At 44.7% G+C, this 17,120-nt stretch overlaps 1 non-coding gene and 1 pseudogene across 1 annotated transcript; one reads left to right on the top strand and one right to left on the bottom strand.

Annotated features, from left to right (window-relative positions):
* The window catches only part of LOC111960991 (DNA polymerase subunit gamma-1-like), a 25,834-nt pseudogene that overhangs the window by 2,858 nt on the left and 5,856 nt on the right, over positions 1–17,120 (bottom strand).
* On the top strand, positions 16,260–16,332 carry trnar-ucg (transfer RNA arginine (anticodon UCG)). The gene has a single exon. It is a non-coding gene; the product is annotated as a tRNA-Arg (tRNA).

Below are 17,120 nucleotides of genomic sequence, written 5' to 3'. Positions count from 1 at the left end.
GTTTCCTCCGACACATTGGTGCGGCTGGCTTCCGGGTTGGAGGCGCGCTGTGTTAAGAAGCAGTGCGGCTTGGTTGGGTTGTGCTTCGGAGGACGCGTGGCTTTCGACCTTCGTCTCTCCCGAGCCCGTACGGGAGTTGTAGCGATGAGACAAGATAGTAATTACTAGCGATTGGATACCACGAAAATTGGGGAGAAAAGGGGAGAAAAAAAATTGTTTTTAAAATATTAAAAAACTAGCTAAAAAACAGCTGACATGGGTTAGATGATCTAGACATTTCTGACAAGTTATAAATAGTTCTAAGGTCTGCAATGACTGACATGACAAGAGCAAAACTGATGATGCACTACCCCATTTCGAAAGTGCACCTTGTGCATTCTAATATTACAACTTTCAAGAGCAAGTTGAAAGCCAAACTGAGCATCCCAAACATGCTCAATGAGTGACATGTCTAGTGAGTATGTAGGCCATGGAAGAACTGGGACATTTTCAGCTTCCAGGAATTGTGTAAAGATCCTTGCCACATGGGGCTGTGCATTATCATGCTGAAATATGAGGGGATGGCAGTGGATGAATGGCATGACAATGGGCCTCAGGATCTCGTCACGGTGTCTCTGTGCAAAATGCCATCAATAAAATGCAATTGTGTTCATTGTCCGTAGCTTATGACTGCCCATACCATAACCCCACCATGGGGCACTCTGTTCGCAACGTTGACATCAGCAAACCGCTCACCCACACAATGCCATCTGGCTGGTACAGTTGAAACCGGGATTCATCTGTGAAGAGCACACTTCTCCAGCGTGCCAGTGGCCATCGAAGGTGAGCATTTACTCACTGAAGTCGGTTACGACGCCAAACTGCAGTCAGATCAAGACCCTGGTGAGGACGAAGAGCACGCAGAGGAGCTTCCCAGAGATGGTAGTTTTTGCAGAAATTCTTGGCATGCTTATGTAACCAGTGTGAAATGGCTAACTAGTTAGCAGGGTGTGCGCTAATAGCGTTTCAATCGGTGACGTCACTCGCTCTGAGACCTTGAAGTAGTTGTACCCCTTGCTCTGCAAGAGCCGCGGCTTTTGTGGAGCGATGTGTAACGATGCTTCAAGGGTGACTMTTGTCTATGTGTGCAGAAGGTCCCTGGTTTGAGCCCAGGTAGGGGCAGAGAGAGGGACGGAAGCTATACTGTTACACATGGTCTGTGGTTGTGTGGCCGGTTGGACATACTGCCAAATGTTCTAAAATGACGTTTGAGGCGGCTTATGGTACAGAACATTAAATTATTTGGCAACAGCGCTGGTGGACATTCCTGTAGTCAGCATGCCAACTGTACGCTCCCTCAAAATGAGACATCTGTGCCATTGTGTGACAACACTTTTGTCCCCAGCACAAGGTCCACCTGTGTAATGATCATGCAGTTTAATCAGCATCTTGATATGCCACACCCGTCAGGTGGATGGATTATCTTGGCAAAGGAGAAATGCTCACTAACAGGGACGTAAACAAATTTGTGCACAAAATTGAGTGAAATAAGTTGTGCATTGGAACATTTCTGGGATATTTTATTTCAGCTCATGAAACCAACACTTAACATCTTGCGTTTATATTTGTTCAGTGTAGATGCATTTAAAGTGCTTAGATCCAAGCTTAAACCTCCAAAAAAGCAAGCAGAGATTACTTTATGACTTTCACAGTATAGCTCTGAACTGCCATAATCTTAACTGTCCTGTACCCCTCTGTGATACTACACACTGGTAGTGGATGAGGTGAGTTACCCCCGCCCTCATCCTTACAATCTGAAGCGCTTTGATCACTAGGTCTGCGTCTGAAATGGTACATTATATTTCCAAGCGTGACATTTCAGACACAGAGGGTCATCACTAACTAAATCCGATCCACCACTATCCTTCCTGTACCTGCCTAGGCCCTTGATGAGGGCATACATCTGCCGGGTTGCTGGTGGCCTACGGCTGGCTGAGGTTGAATTGCAGGCACTTGGCAAAGGGCTGCCCGGCTCTGTAGATGCGCCTGTAGTTGAAGCCCTTGGCATGCTCGCGGCTGATGCCCACCGTGTCGGCGGTGCGGCTGTACAAGTCAGTGCCCTGGCTCTTCTTGCCCTGCAGYGTCATCCAGCCAAACACTGTGCAGCATGGACATACAGTAACTGGCTACATTTATTATTGTCAATGGATTTCTCAAGTATTCAGATATATGCCACCTTTTGTAACATGATGTATGTTGTGTAAAAATATATCTGTGACAAAATGCAAACAGACACTTAAATATTCTGACTGGGAATGTTCTGTAACATGAGTTCCCCATTAGATTGCCGACTTTCTTGGGCGCTTGCATAAACATTGTTTGGAAGTTGTCAGAAACTCACATTTCTGATGATTCTCATAAAATGAATGCTGCATCAAGCTGAGTATCAGTGCCAGGAGTGAGGTCTCACTGTGCATGCCAGCGAAGTGGGCCTCTCCTAGCCCGGTTAGCAATCCACAGCTCCTGGCAGTCCACGTCCATCCCCACCAGGTGGTACCCTGTACCATGGCCTTCAGCTCACTGCCCACTCGATCCCGCTGCACAGACAGCACGCAAAGGCTATGTCAGTGGTTCCATTAAAAATCTGTATTGTCCAGTCCACTTACGCCCTTTCCCCCCCATATTTTTTTCTCTCTATTCTCTTACCTGAGTGTTGCTGGCAGTCAGCCACGTTGGTTCCTCAGCCCTGCAGGTGACGGTTCCCGCAGTGAAGACCTGGGGCAGATGGTGCCATACTGCCCCTCCTCATGCCTGCTGACAGTGCGATGGAGCTCCCCTTTCCTCAGCCACACCACCTTCTGGGAGCTGCCAGGACACAGACATGATAACAACTGTACTTTAACCCTGTAGGATCAGTCCTTTCAGATGTTTTATTGTGTATGATCATGATGATTAGCAATGTAAATGCAGTATGTCTTCAACCATTGTTTTCTCCATTAAGTCAATTGAATTCCTATTTATGAAGTCATTCTTACATGCAACGGTCCACATACAGTGGAGCCTAGGTGTTTTCTGAGTGTTCCTCCAGAAGGAGATCTTATTGATCTCCAAAGCCCGGGTGGCGTTGGTGCCCCCCTGCCCCGCCCTCAGGGTCCCGTCCTCCATCTTGGACAGAAAGTCATTGGAGAAGGGGCTGCCCACGTTGTTGTCGTTTTCATCCTGTAGCCAAAACAGTCTCTTAAGCATTTATGAGTGCAACAGCGCTTCTTCAACCTCAGGAGGCTGAAGAAATTCAGCTTGGCCCCTAAGACCCTCAAACCTTTACAGATACACAATTGAAAGCATCCAGGCCTGTATCACCGCCTGGTACGGCAACTGCACCGCCAGCAATCGCAGGGCTCTCCAGAGGGTGGWGCGGTCTGCCCAACGCATCACCGGGAGCACACTGCCTGCCCTCCAGGACACCTACAGCACCTGATGTCACAGGAACACCAAAAAGTTTATCAAGGAAATCAACCACCCGAGCCATGGCCTGTTCTCCCCGCTATCATCCAGAAGGTGAGGTCAGTACAGGTGCACCAAAGGTGGGACCGAYAGGCTGAAAAACAACTTCTATCACAAGWCCATCAGACTGTTAAATAGCCATCACTAGCCGGCTACCACCCGGTTACTCAACCCTAAAGATCATTAACCCTAAAGATCATTGCGGTAATAGTTGGTGTCGCGGCGGACCATAGAGAGAGCAGTGTTGCCCAAAAGTACACAATTTCATTGTAGCCCTGGACAAAGTCATTGAGGACTTGGTGATTAGTTAAGGTGTGCTTGTCCAGGGTTACAATAAAAATGTGTACTGTTGGGGGTACTCAAGGACCAGGGTTGGGAAACACAGAGAGGGTGCACTTGCCACAAGAATTGATCAATGTCAAAGAGAGGAGGTGTGCCCTCGTCCCATCTCTATGGAGAGGACAGTTCACCTCATTTCTCTTGGTCCTCGTCACGCTGCCGCCATTCTCCTCTGACACTCTCAAGATGACTCAACTCCACCTACAGGTCAGCACAGGAAAGACAACCACCTGTTGAACTATTTGACAGAAGAGCATATTTGATATTTGCACAGAATTCCTGGTTGATATGGGCAGTTCATTTTCTGTGTGTACTTCTTTATTACACAGTTATCATTGAATGTATACATTCCAGCTATTAAAAACGGTCATCCAGGAGGTGTCATGAAGACAGACCAATCCTGTGTTCACGCTTGTGCGACAGGGTTTTACCGTCTGCCACAGCGAGCTGTCGGTCAGCATGAGGTCATCAGAGGCCGTTATCCAAACACCTAGGCTGCTCCTTACCTTTCTGCTCACAGTACAGTCGTGGTCAAAAGTTGAGAATGACACAAATATTAATTMTCACAGGCTGGTGCCTCAGTTTGTATGATGGCAATTTGCATATACGCCAGAATGTTATGAAGAGTGGTCAGATTAATTGCAATTAATTTGCCATGCAAATGAACTGAATCCCCCAAAAACATTTCCACTGCATTTCAGCCCTGCCACAAAAGGACCCGCTGACATCATGTCAGTGATTCTCTCATTGACACAGGTGTGAGTGTTGACGAGGACAAGGCTGGAGATAACTCTGTCATGCTGATTGAGTTCGAATAACAGACTGGAAGCTTCAAAAGGAGGGTGGTGCTTGGAATCATTGTTCTTCCTCTGTCAATAATGGTTACCTGCAAGGAAACACGTGCCGTCATCATTGCTTTGCACAAAAATCCTTGCTTCACAGGCAAGGATATTGCTGCCAATAAGATTGCACCTAAATCAACCATTTATCGGATCATCAAGAACTTCAAGGAGAGCGGTTCAATTGTTGTGAAGAAGGCTTCAGGGCGCACAAGAAAGTCCAGCAGGCGCCAGGACCGTCTCCTAAAGTTGATTCAGCTGCGGGATCGGGGCACCACCAGTACAGAGCTTGCTCAGGAATGGCAGCAGGCAGGTGTGAGTGCATCTGCAGGCACAGTGAGGCGAAGACTTTGAGGATGGCCTGGTGTCAAGAAGGGCAGCAAAGAAGCCACTTCTCTCCAGGTAAAACATCAGGGACAGACTGATATTCTGCAAAAGGTACAGAGATTGGACTGCTGAGGACTGGGGTGAAGTCATTTTCTCTGATGAATCCCCTTTCCGATTGTTTGGGGCATCCGGAAAAAAGCTTGTTCGGAGAAGACAAGGTGAGCGCTACCATCAGTCCTGTGTCATGCCAACAGTAAAGCATCCTGAGACCATTCATGTGTGGGGTTGCTTCTCAGCCATGGGAGTGGGCTCACTCACAATTTTTCCTTAGAACACAGCCATGAATAAAGAATGGTACCAACACATCCTCCGAGAGCAACTTCTCCCAACCATCCAGGAACAGTTTGGTGACAAACAATGCATTTTCCAGCATGATGGAGCACCTTGCCATAAGGCAAAAGTGGCTCAGAGAACAAAACATCGATATTTTGGGTCCATGGCCAGGAAACTCCCCAGACCTCAATCCCATTGAGAATTTGTGGTCAATCCTCAAGAGGCAGGTGGACAAACAAAAACCCACAAACTCCAAGCATTGATTATGCAAGAATGGGCTGCCATCAGTCAGGATGTGGCCCAGAAGTTAATTGACAGCATGCCAGGGCGGATTGCAGAGGTCTTGAAAAAGGGTCAACACTGCAAATATTGACTCTTTGCATCAACTTCATGCKATTGTCAATAAAAGCCTTTGACACTTATGAAATGCTTGTAATTATACTTCAGTATTCAATAGTAACATCTGACAAAAATATCTAAAGACACTGAAGCAGCAAACTTTGTGGAAATTAATATTTGTGTCATTCTCAAAACTTTTGGCCATGACTGTACTCTGTACACTCTCGATGGCCCTGCAAGTCACAGAAACATACATACACACACATACATATATATATATATATATACACACACACACACACACTTCCTCTGGTGGATGCACGTATAGTACACCCAGTGATGTACTGCTAAAAAAATAACAAATCAATAGGTTGACTGATTAAAACTAATTCATTCAGTAATGCTTATTGGCTTATTGACTCATCCCTGTGCTGCCTTTGTCTTTTGTCTCCATTTCCCCTGGTGCCCGTGTCCCTGAGCTGTTTGTTGTTCTGACCTACCTATGGGGCACACACTCCGTGGCATCCTCCCCCTGGGGTTCCATCATGTTGTCCCTGCAGCCAGGCCCCATGAAAAATTAAAGGAGAGCCACACTCTTGGAGCTCAGATGCAATCATTTAACTACCTAATAACCAACGTTTCAACAGACAAGCTGTCTTCATCAGGGTATAATGACAAACACTGTGGAGTGACTAGTTTATATAGTGTCAAAGGACACACACAGGTGTCTGTAATCATGGCCGGGTGTGCCCTGATATCATTGGTTAATTCTCAGATATAAAAATAACATACCAAAAACATGAAAGGATAGCATACGATCATAGATCAAATTTGGCTACATAGGCCTACAAACATTTACAATAGCAAAATCACAAGAATCACAAGAATGGCTTCAGATCAAAGTCTACGTTGAGGCCGAAGGGAGCAAGGGTCTTTAAATTAAAGATCCAGGCAGCCTTTCGTTTTAACAATAAATGGTTGAGGTCACCCCCTCTCCCAGGGAGGGTTACATGTCCGATGCCGATATAACGAAGGGACTAAATCGAGTGGTTTGCTTCCCAAAAAGTGGTCCGCAGCTGGATAAGTCGAGTTTTTGCACCTAATGTTGCTACGATGCTCTGAGATTCGTATTTTTAATTTGCGCTTTGTTTTACACACATTATTTATACCACAAAAACAAGTTATAAGATAAATAACTGCCTTAGTGGAGCACGTGATAACACCTTCGATTGGGATCTGTTTCCCTGTTTGGGGGTGTTTGAAGGATCTACATTTATAAGTTCCATTGCATTGAGCGCAGCCATTACACTTGTAGTTTCCATCTMGTAGGGGCCCAAATATACGCTGTGCAGGGATATCTTGGGGTGGTAAATCAGAGTTTACCAATTGATCTCAGAGATTTCTGCCCCGCGAGAATACGACCAGGGGAGGGTCCGAAAACACCTTACCGATACTGTCATCGGATCTTAGAATGTGCCAATGTTTGTGAACAATTCTCTTCATTTTTTCAGAGCACTTCGAATAGCAGGTAGTTAGAACGCATGAATGCTTCTTTTTGCGAGACTGTCCTTGAAAAAGATCATGTCTCGGTTGTTATGAATTTTATGAATAAATGACTAAACGATGTATACATTTAACTATAACTATAACTAATTGAATTCTACCCTGTTTTTCTATATTGATAAATAATGTTAGTTCATAAGAAAGAGGTTATGTAGTATGTACATGGGAAGAAAGGAATGTCTGTGTGTGCCTAAAGAAAACTAAGTGGATCATTAACCTATGTTTGAACCGACCAAGCTATAACTCTGTGGAGATAAGAGAAGACAGCAAGAGCCACTCTAGGTTTTCCGTATCTGGGGGGGACTGGAACTGTCAGCTAAGTGGTAATAAACTGTGGTGAGACTTCAGGAGATAATCCAGATATAGTGTGTAATGTATGTGCGTTAGTGTGTTGGAATGGACTTTTGGTCAGCTTTGTCCTTGTCGAAGAAGAGGAGGGACATTTAGAAAGCTATGACGCTGTGTGTGATATATAAACTAATGTAGATGTTTTTTTGAGTAGAGATCTCTCAAGAATAAACGCTATTGATTAATTTGGTGGCTGGTCTTTGTCTATTTTATGCAAATAAGAACCTTACAAATTCTTATAAACTGACAGAGTGTTTTCATTGTTATAATTAAACGAACACATAGGAATCAAATTCCTTTATCAGGTTTGTTTTGAATTTTCTCAWTAGCAGTATTAATCTGACCATTTTTGTACCCCCTCTCCTTGAATTTTCTTTGCGTCTCAGCTATATTTCTGTCGAAATCTGATTGTTTTTTGCAAATTATTTTGATTCAACAGAATTGGATGTAGGGCAAACTGCTTTTCAAGGGAAGCGGGTGACAACTATCAGTCCCTCAACAAACTATTACAAACTATTACGATCAGTAGATTTCCTGTAAAGATCAATGTATAGAACATTATCCTCACAGATCAGAAGATCAAGGAAACTAATTTGACGTGTGTCAGATTGCATAGTAAATCTCAGATGCTCAGAACAAGAGTTAAGAAAAGCATGGAATGCCTGGAGCCGTTTTGCATCACCCCTCCAAAGAACAAAAATATCATCAATATACCATTTCCAAATAATGATGTTAGGCAAGAWTTTTTTTTGAGAGGATTGAAAATTGACTGTTTCTCCATGTAACCCACTTACAAATTAGCAAAGTTAGGAGCCATGGGGGATCCCATAGCAGTACCCTTCGTCTGAATAAAGAAATCATTTAGAAACATGAAGTAGTTGTGTGTGAGTACTATTTCAGACAATGTTATAATGCGTGCACAGGAAGGTAGTTCATTAGGGTCACGTTGCAGAAGAACAGGTTCCATAGCTTCAATAACGCCCTCGTGTAGAATATTCGTATATAACGACTCAACATCAAAAGTAACTAACAAAGTATTATCAGGGAGAGGATCAAGAGATTCAATAATAGAGATCATGCCTACCCATGTGAGAGACGCAGACTCGGTCTCAACCTTTAAGTCTTTACTGAAGACTTATCTCTTCAGTAGGTCATATGATTGAGTGTAGTCTGGCCCAGGAGTGTGAAGGTGGAACGGTAAGGCTCTGGAGCAACGAACCGCCCTTGCTGTCTCTGCCTGCCGGTTCCCCTCTCTCCACTGGGATTCTCTGCCCCTAACCCTATACAGGGGCTGAGTCACTGGCTTACTGGTGCTCTTTCATGCCGTCCCTAGGAGGGGTCGTCACTTGAGGGTTGAGTTACTGACGTGATCTTCCTGTCTGGGTTGGCGCCCCCCCTTGGGTTGTGCTGTGGTGGAGATCTTTGTGGGCTACTCGCCTTGTCTCAGGATTGTAAGTTGGTGGTGAAGATATCCTCTAGTGGTGTGGGGCTGTGCTTTGGCAGAGTGGGGGGTTATATCCTTCCTGTTTGGCCCTGTCCGGGGTATCATCGGATGGGCCACAGTGTCTCCTGACCCCTCCTGTCTCAGCCTCCAGTATTATGCTGCAGTAGTTTATGTGTCGGGGGCTAGGGTCAGTTGGTTATACTCTGGAGTACTTCTCCTATCTTATCCAGTGTCCTGTGTGAATTTAGTATGCTCTCTCTAATTCTCTCGTTCTCCTTTCTTTCTCTCTCTCGGAGAACCTGAGCCCTAGGACCATAACGTCACGGCAAACCGGGCATGATGACTCCTTGCTTGTCCCCAGTCCACCTGGCCTTGCTGCTGTTCCAAGTTCAACTGTTCTTCGCCTGCTGTTATGGAACCCCTACCTGTTCAACTCTTAATGATCGGCTATGAAAAGCCAACTGACTTTTATTCCTGATTATTATTTGACCATGCTTGTCATTATGAACATTTTGAAAATCTTGGCTCTCTCAATTCCTCGTCCTTCTCTCTTTCTTTCTCTCTCTCGGAGGACCGGAGCCCTAGGACCATACGTCAGGACTACCGGCATGATGAACTCCTTTGCTGTCCCTCCAGTCCCGCCTGCCCTGCTGCTATTCCAGTTTCAACTGTTCTGCCTGCGGTTATGGAACCCCTACCTGTCCCAGACCTGCTGTTTTCAATTCTTAATGATCGGCTACTAGAAAAGCCAACTGACATTTATTCCTGACTATTATTTGACCATGCTTGTCTTTATGAACATTTGAAAATCTGGCTCTCTCCTAATTCTCTCCTCTCTCTTCTCTTTCTCTCTCTCGGAGATCCTGAGCCCTGGGACCCCGGTGCCGTGCGTCGGGCTGCCGGGCGTGATGGCTCCTTGCTGTCCCCAGTCCACCTGCCCTGCTGCTATTCCAGTTTCAGCTGTTCTGCCTGCGGTTATGGAAACCGCCACCTGTCCGGACCTGCTATTTTCAACTCTTGATGATCGGCTATGAAGCCAACTGAAAATTATTCATGATTATTATTTGACCATGCTTGTCACTTATGAACATTTTGAACATCTTGGCATAGTTCTGTTATAATCTCCACCAGCACAGCCAGAAAGGACTGGCCACCCCTCATAAGCCTGGTTCTCCTCTAGAGTCCTTCCTAGGTTTTGGCCTTTCTAGGGAGTTTTTCCTAGCCACCGTGCTTCTATCTACAACCTGCATTGCTTGCTGTTTGGGGTTTTAGGCTGGGTGTCTGTACAGCACTTCGAGATATTAGCTGATGTACGAAGGGCTATATAAAATAAACTTGATTGATTGATTGATTGAGATCATACTGCTGGTGTCCTTTCGCCTCTAGATMTACCAGGTTGCCCCAGCCATGCTGCTCCGTGCAGTGCAGGGGGAAGCCGTCCCACGTCAGCCCCATCAGCTTGGGAGTCACCCGCATCGCCAGCCTGCTTTGGCGATCAGCTCTCCTCCCCCGACATCTTCACACACAACTTACGATACCACCTGGTAAAGTAAGAAGGAATGGACTATGGCCCTTTCTCAATGGGATTTCCTTGACTCACTTTTCACCATATAGGAAAAAGTCCTAGTGTCCCTCGCAACAGACCTTCTTCTCCAGTGCATTTTGAGGCGAGGGGAAAGGATGCAAGGCATTAAGGAAAGAGAAATTGAGAAAGAGCCCAAATGGGAATTTGAAGAGTGAAATGGGGAAAATAACATTAGTGGGTGTTGCCTGATGTATGTCACAGCCACAGTTATCTGTACCATGGTGTTATTGTGCTATATTAGTTAGCATTTAGCAAGATGGAGCTCCACAAGGGGCCCAGTCCAGCCTAGCTCACCCAGGATGTCCAGGCAGGTGCTGTTTCTTTTTGGGAAGCCAGCTAACCGTCTCCTTCAGCCTCTCCAGAGCCTCCCTACTGGGGCACCGCCCTGCAATCTCCTCCTTAGTGGGAGGGACCTAGGTCTGACAGCACAACACCACAGCTAGAGTAGTATCTTTGATGAGAGTTGTGTTTGTGATGCTAACGTTAGCTCACGAATGTGAGGATGTCTGAGTTGGATAGCGTGCACTGCAGCACAACGGGAAGCTGTGAACCAGATGATTTGATTACTGCCGGCCGTGATTAGACTGTGCCAGGCAGTGGTCCTGTGTGGGCAGGGTTGAAATCAAAACCCATCTCTCATGTAAATTGTGACATTCTCAGTTACACAGATCTCATAAAATTCCGTTTTGGAATATACTGACTTTGTGACCAAAATTATTAACTTTGTAGTCATTTTGACACTAGAATAAATGTTTAATTCATATTGATGCCACACAGGCTGTTTTCCACCAGAGAAGTTGTTTTTTCGGTTCAGTCGCTCTTTAATGCTTTGGTTTGGCCATATATTTTCATCCTGACAACTACTTGGAGAGGATGGGCAATCTACTCTGCGATTGCTATATCCATTATTTTTTATTTTAAGTAAATGATATCATACAGTTGAAGTCGGAAGTTTACATACACTTAGGTTGGAGTCATTAAAACTCGTTTTTCAATCACTCCACAAATTTCTTAACAAACTATGGTTTTGGCATGTCGGTTAGGACATCTACTTTGTGCATGACACGAGTAATTTTTCCAACAATTGTTTACAGACAGATTATTTCACTTAGAATTCACTGCATCACAATTCCAGTGGGTCAGATGTTTACATACACTAAGTTGACTTTGCCTTTAAACAGCTTGGAAAATGACAGAAAATGATGTCATGGCTTTAGAAGCTTCTGATAGGCTAATTGACATAATTTGAGTAAATTGGAGTTGTACCTGTGGATGTATTTCAAGGCCAACCTTCAAATTCAGTGCCTCTTTGCTTGACATCATGGGAAAATGAAAAGAAATCAACCAAGACCTCAGAAAAAAATGGTAGACCTCCACAAGTCTGGTTCATCCTTGGGGGCAATTTCCAAACGCCTGAAGGTACCATGTTCATCTGTACAAACAATAGTACGCAAGTATAAACACCATGGGACCACGCAGCTGTCATTCCGCTCAGGAACGAGACGCGTTCTGTCTCCTACAGATGAAAGTACTTTGGTGCGAAAAGTTCAAATCAATCCCAGAACAACAGCAAAGGACCTTGTGAAGATGCTGGAGGAAACAGGTACAAAAGTATCTCTATCCACAGTAAAATGAGTCCTATATCGACATAACCTGAAAGGCCGCTCAGCAAGGAAGAAGCCACCGCTCCAAAACCGCCATAAAAAAGCCAGACTACAGTTTGCAACTGCACATGGGAACAAAGATCGTACTTTTTGGAGAAATGTCCTCTGGTCTGAAGAAACAAAAATAGTACTGTTTGGCCATAATGACCATTGTTATGTTTGGAGGAAAAAGGGGGAGGCTTGCAAGCCGAAGAAACACCCTCCAACCGTGAAGCACGGGGTGGCAACATCATGTTGTGGGGGTGCTTTGCTGCAGGAGGGACTGGTGCACTTCACAAAATAGATGGCATCAAGAGGAAGGAAAATTATATGGATATATTGAAGCAACATCTCAAGACATCAGTCAGGAAGTTAAAGCTTGGTCGCAAATGGGTCTTCCAAATGGACAATGACCCCAAGCATACTTCCAAAGTTGTGGCAAATTGGCTTAAGAGGTCAACAAAGTCAAGGTATTGGAGTGGCCATCACAAAGCCCTGACCTCAATCCTATAGAAGATTTGTGTGCAGAACTGAAAAAGTGTGTGCAAGCAAGGAGGCCTACAAACCTGTGTCAGTTACACCAGCTCTGTCAGGAGGAATGGGCCAAAATTCACCCAACTTATTGTGGGAAGCTTGTGGAAGGCTACTCAAAACATTTGACCCAAGTTAAACAATTTAAAGGCAATTCTACCAAATACTAATTGAGTGTATGTAAACTTTTGACCCACTGGGAATGTGATGAAAGAAATAAAAGCTGAAATAAATAATTCTCTCAACTAGTATTCTGACATTTCACATTCTTAAAATAAAGTGGTGATCCTAACTGACCTAAGACATGGAATATTTACTCGGATTAAATGTCAGGAATTGTGAAAAACTGAGTTTAAATGTATTTGGCTAAGGTGTATGTAATCTTCTGACTTCAATTGTACATATTAATGCCCATGATTTTGGAATAAGATGCTCGACTAACAGGTGTCCACATAGTTTTGGTCATGTAGTCTATGTCATACAAGCACCACTAACTAGCTAAACTCAGCAAAAAAAGAAACGTCCTCTGTCAACTGCGTTTTATTTTCACCAAACTCATTAACATGTGTAAATATTTGTATGAACATAAGATTCAACAACTGAGACATAAACTGGACAAGTTCCACAGACATGTGACTAACAGAAGTGGAATAATGTGTCCCTGAACAAAGGGGGGGGGGGTGAGGGTCAAAATCAAAAGTAACAGTCTGTATCTGGTGTGGCCACCAGCTGCATTAAGTACTGCAGTGCATCTCCTCCTCATGGACTGCACCAGATTTGTCAGTTCCTGCTGTGAGATGTTACCCCACTCTTCCACCAAGGCCAATAAAGACATACAAACACGACAACAACATTCAAAACCATTTGTTAACCATTGAGTTTATTTTGTAACTTCAGGAAGGAAATTCAAAACCAAAGCCAATCAAGGGAAGGAGAGCTGAGGAATGAGCTTGTTAACTGATAGATCGGCAACAGCAACATTTCTACAAGTATGGAACCATTGCAAATCAATAGTTTTCTGTGTACTTCTACTAATCGTGAGGCTAGAAGACAGAGAGTACTGATCATGGACCCTTCCTCCCGCCAAGGCCGACCCACTTTCTTCATGTGTTCTTTGACCTCCTGGAGGCCCCACCACAGCGTGAGCTGGAACCCAGTTAGACCAGAGATGGCCATGTGGAGACTCATTGTGTCCAGGAAACTAGCCTTCGAACCCTGTGGGACAGAGAACATATACAGAGGCTGTGTTTCAATCCAAGGCAGCTACCTGCTGCCTACCTGCTTCCACTGGAAGCATCCTTGAGGATTGGGAAACAGCACAGAGATTGATAAAGGGCTCTCTTATCRGTATTTTTTTAAACTGCATTGTTGGTTAGTGGCTCTTAAGTAAGCATTTCACTGTAAGGTCTACACCTGTTCTACTCGGCACATGTGACTAATAAGATTAGATTTTTAGTGGCCAAAAGGCAGTATTACCATGGGCAGTGCCATTGAGGGCTTCCACCATTTTAATGTTGTCAACTGTGTTGGACATCCAACTTCATTGTCTGATCCCTCCTGGTTAGCCTGTTGGAGTCATGTCCAACCGGGGGATCAGCCAATAGTGAAGAAAATGTACTACTTCAATATGGATATTGCCTCAATGGCGCTGGGGTCACCTCAAAACGTGACCCCGGAACCCTGTGAACTTTCAGCAGGTACTGCTCCATGATGTAAGAMCGGGGGGGGATAGAGTTGTCCGGGTCACCAAGGGGATGAGGTCAGCAGGCATCAGCTGGCTGGATCAGGAGTATCTCTCCTCTATCATTTACATTTAAGTCATTTAGCTGACGCTCTTATCCAGAGCYACTTACAAATTGGAAAGTTCATACATATTCATCCTGGTCCCCCCGTGGGGAATGAACCCACAACCCTGGCGTTGCAAGCGCCATGCTCTACCAACTGAGCCACACGGGACCACATCNTACATATTCATCCTGGTCCCCCCGTGGGGAATGAACCCACAACCCTGGCGTTGCAAGCGCCATGCTCTACCAACTGAGCCACACGGGACCACATCAGATGCTTGCTGGACCAAGAGTACCTGTCAGGAAACAGAATGATAGAATACAGAGTATTCAGTGAAACTGCAATCCACTCCGGCTCAGAATAAATAGTCCTTGTTAAATAATTGTAATCATTCCTGCCCAGTCCCAACACAATATTATACACCATCTATTAACCTCACTACAAAAGCCTTTCAGTATTTTTTACATTTACGAATCATTTTTACATTTACAGATCATTTTACAGTTACAAATACTAAGAAGTGATATAAACTCTCCTGTACTGAAATAAAGTAGTAATTTCCTCCAGCCCAGCGTAAAACCCTCCCTCCCACAGTAGAGGGTCTTGGTCCTCTCTTTCAGTCTCACCAGGCAGTGGGGGACACGGTCAAAGCCAGTGTGGCCTGCCTCGTCTGGGAAATCCACCCGTCTGGCCTCCCCATCCGGCCCGTAGCGCATCCAGCCCACCTCCCACACCCAGTTCTTGGGCATGGGCGGCAGCGGGGCCTGCTGAAGCTTACTGGCAGCCTCCAGGTAGGGCAGGCTCTGCTTTAGGGCCAGCAGGCGGAAGTGGCCGTCAATGTCCTTCCCTTCCATGTGGGGCAGCTGGAGCTTCATGCCAGGGAGCAGAGACCTCTTTCCCCACAGCTGGTGCCTCTGCAGGTGCCTGATACTCCGCTTCACCTTCTCGTCCTCGTACTCCTGCTCCGCMCGGCGGTTGATCTGCTCCTGGAGGTTTTGGGACAGCATCTGGATGTTGAGGGGGTTCAGGCGGGTTTCTGGGGGGTGGGAGCCCTGGAGAGAATGGTGCTTCTGGGTGGAGTAGGAGGTGCGGCATAGTGTCTTCCATAGGACAAAGGCCTCCAGAGGGGACGAAGATGCAGAATTGTCTCACTAGTCGTGACAGTCAATTGTTCCTCCCCTTGGACTTTGGTCAGGAGCATGATGAAAACCTTAATGGAGAGAGAGTCAGGATGCAACTTTGTGACCATAACGAAACCATCCAATGAAAGCCATAAAATAATCAATAAACATTAAATGTAATCTTAAGATCATCAACATGAGAACATGATGATTGCTGAATAGACCTACGTTAGAAAACTGCTATAACTACAAGCGGCATTGCAGAGAATGGTCAGAATGCTGTGTTTACAACAGAATAAAAATATCCCTAAAATTCCTAGCTAACGTTTTGCAATCCTTAACTCGCATCAATGTGACACATATAAACAATGTTTATCGGGATTTCCAGGCATGGATTGTGAAACATTGCAGCAGACCAGGTATCTAGCGATATCCAGTGGCAGGGAAGATAAAGCGAATGTTTTGCAAAGTATATGGCCAGTATTTGACCAAAATATGTTAAACAAATCAATTAGTCACAGGCTAAAAGTAATAATAATATCGAATATTATAGCGTGTTTTCATTAAACGTTTATRGGCCTCGTGGCCTAATGGATAAGGCGTCTGACTTCGAATCAGAAGATTGCAGGMTCGAGTCCTGCCGGGGTRGGTTTTTTGTGAAATTATTGACGGATAATCGGATAATGACCTAAACATGCACAACTTGCTTCGTCAATCAATGTGATGATCACGGATACAATCATACAACAGGCTATATAGTATGGGAATCAACGATATGTTCGTGTCTTAGTTATTCCTGAATAGAAAAATCCATCTCTTTATGACATTCTGTGCAGTTCATGCTCTTTGCAAAGTAAACTTGCTGGGCTATTCAATTGATTTGGCCTTTATCCTTAACCAAAATAGGATTTAAAAATATAAAAAAATCTTATGGAAAACCATCGCTAGGGGTCAGTCTGTCCATTCAAACTGAGAATATACCTCCCATTACCCTCTGCATGAAGGAAGGCACACAACAATAACAAAATCTCAGAACGAATTAACACAACTGGGCTTTCATTGCTCAAATTAGATAGGCCTACATTCATGATACAAAGTCATGATGGTGATAGGCCCAGTAGAATCAAATCAAATCAAATCAAATTTTATTAGTCACATACACATGGTTAGCAGATGTTAATGCGAGTGTAGCGAAATGCTTGTGCTTCTAGTTCCGACAATGCAGTAATAACCAACAAGTAATCTAACCTAACAATTCCACAACTACTACCTTATACACACACACAAGTGTAAAGGGATAAAGAATATGTACATAAAGATATATGAATGAGTGGTGGTACAGAACGGCATGGCAAGATGCAGTACAGTAGATGGTATAGAGTACGGTATATACATATGAGATGAGTACTGTAGGTATGTAAACATAAAGTGGCATAG

The sequence above is a fragment of the Salvelinus sp. IW2-2015 genome, linkage group LG4q.1:29 (genome assembly GCF_002910315.2).
Source record: "Salvelinus sp. IW2-2015 linkage group LG4q.1:29, ASM291031v2, whole genome shotgun sequence".
Classification (NCBI taxonomy): domain Eukaryota; kingdom Metazoa; phylum Chordata; class Actinopteri; order Salmoniformes; family Salmonidae; genus Salvelinus; species Salvelinus sp. IW2-2015.
This window is presented reverse-complemented; position numbering and strand designations above follow the sequence as displayed.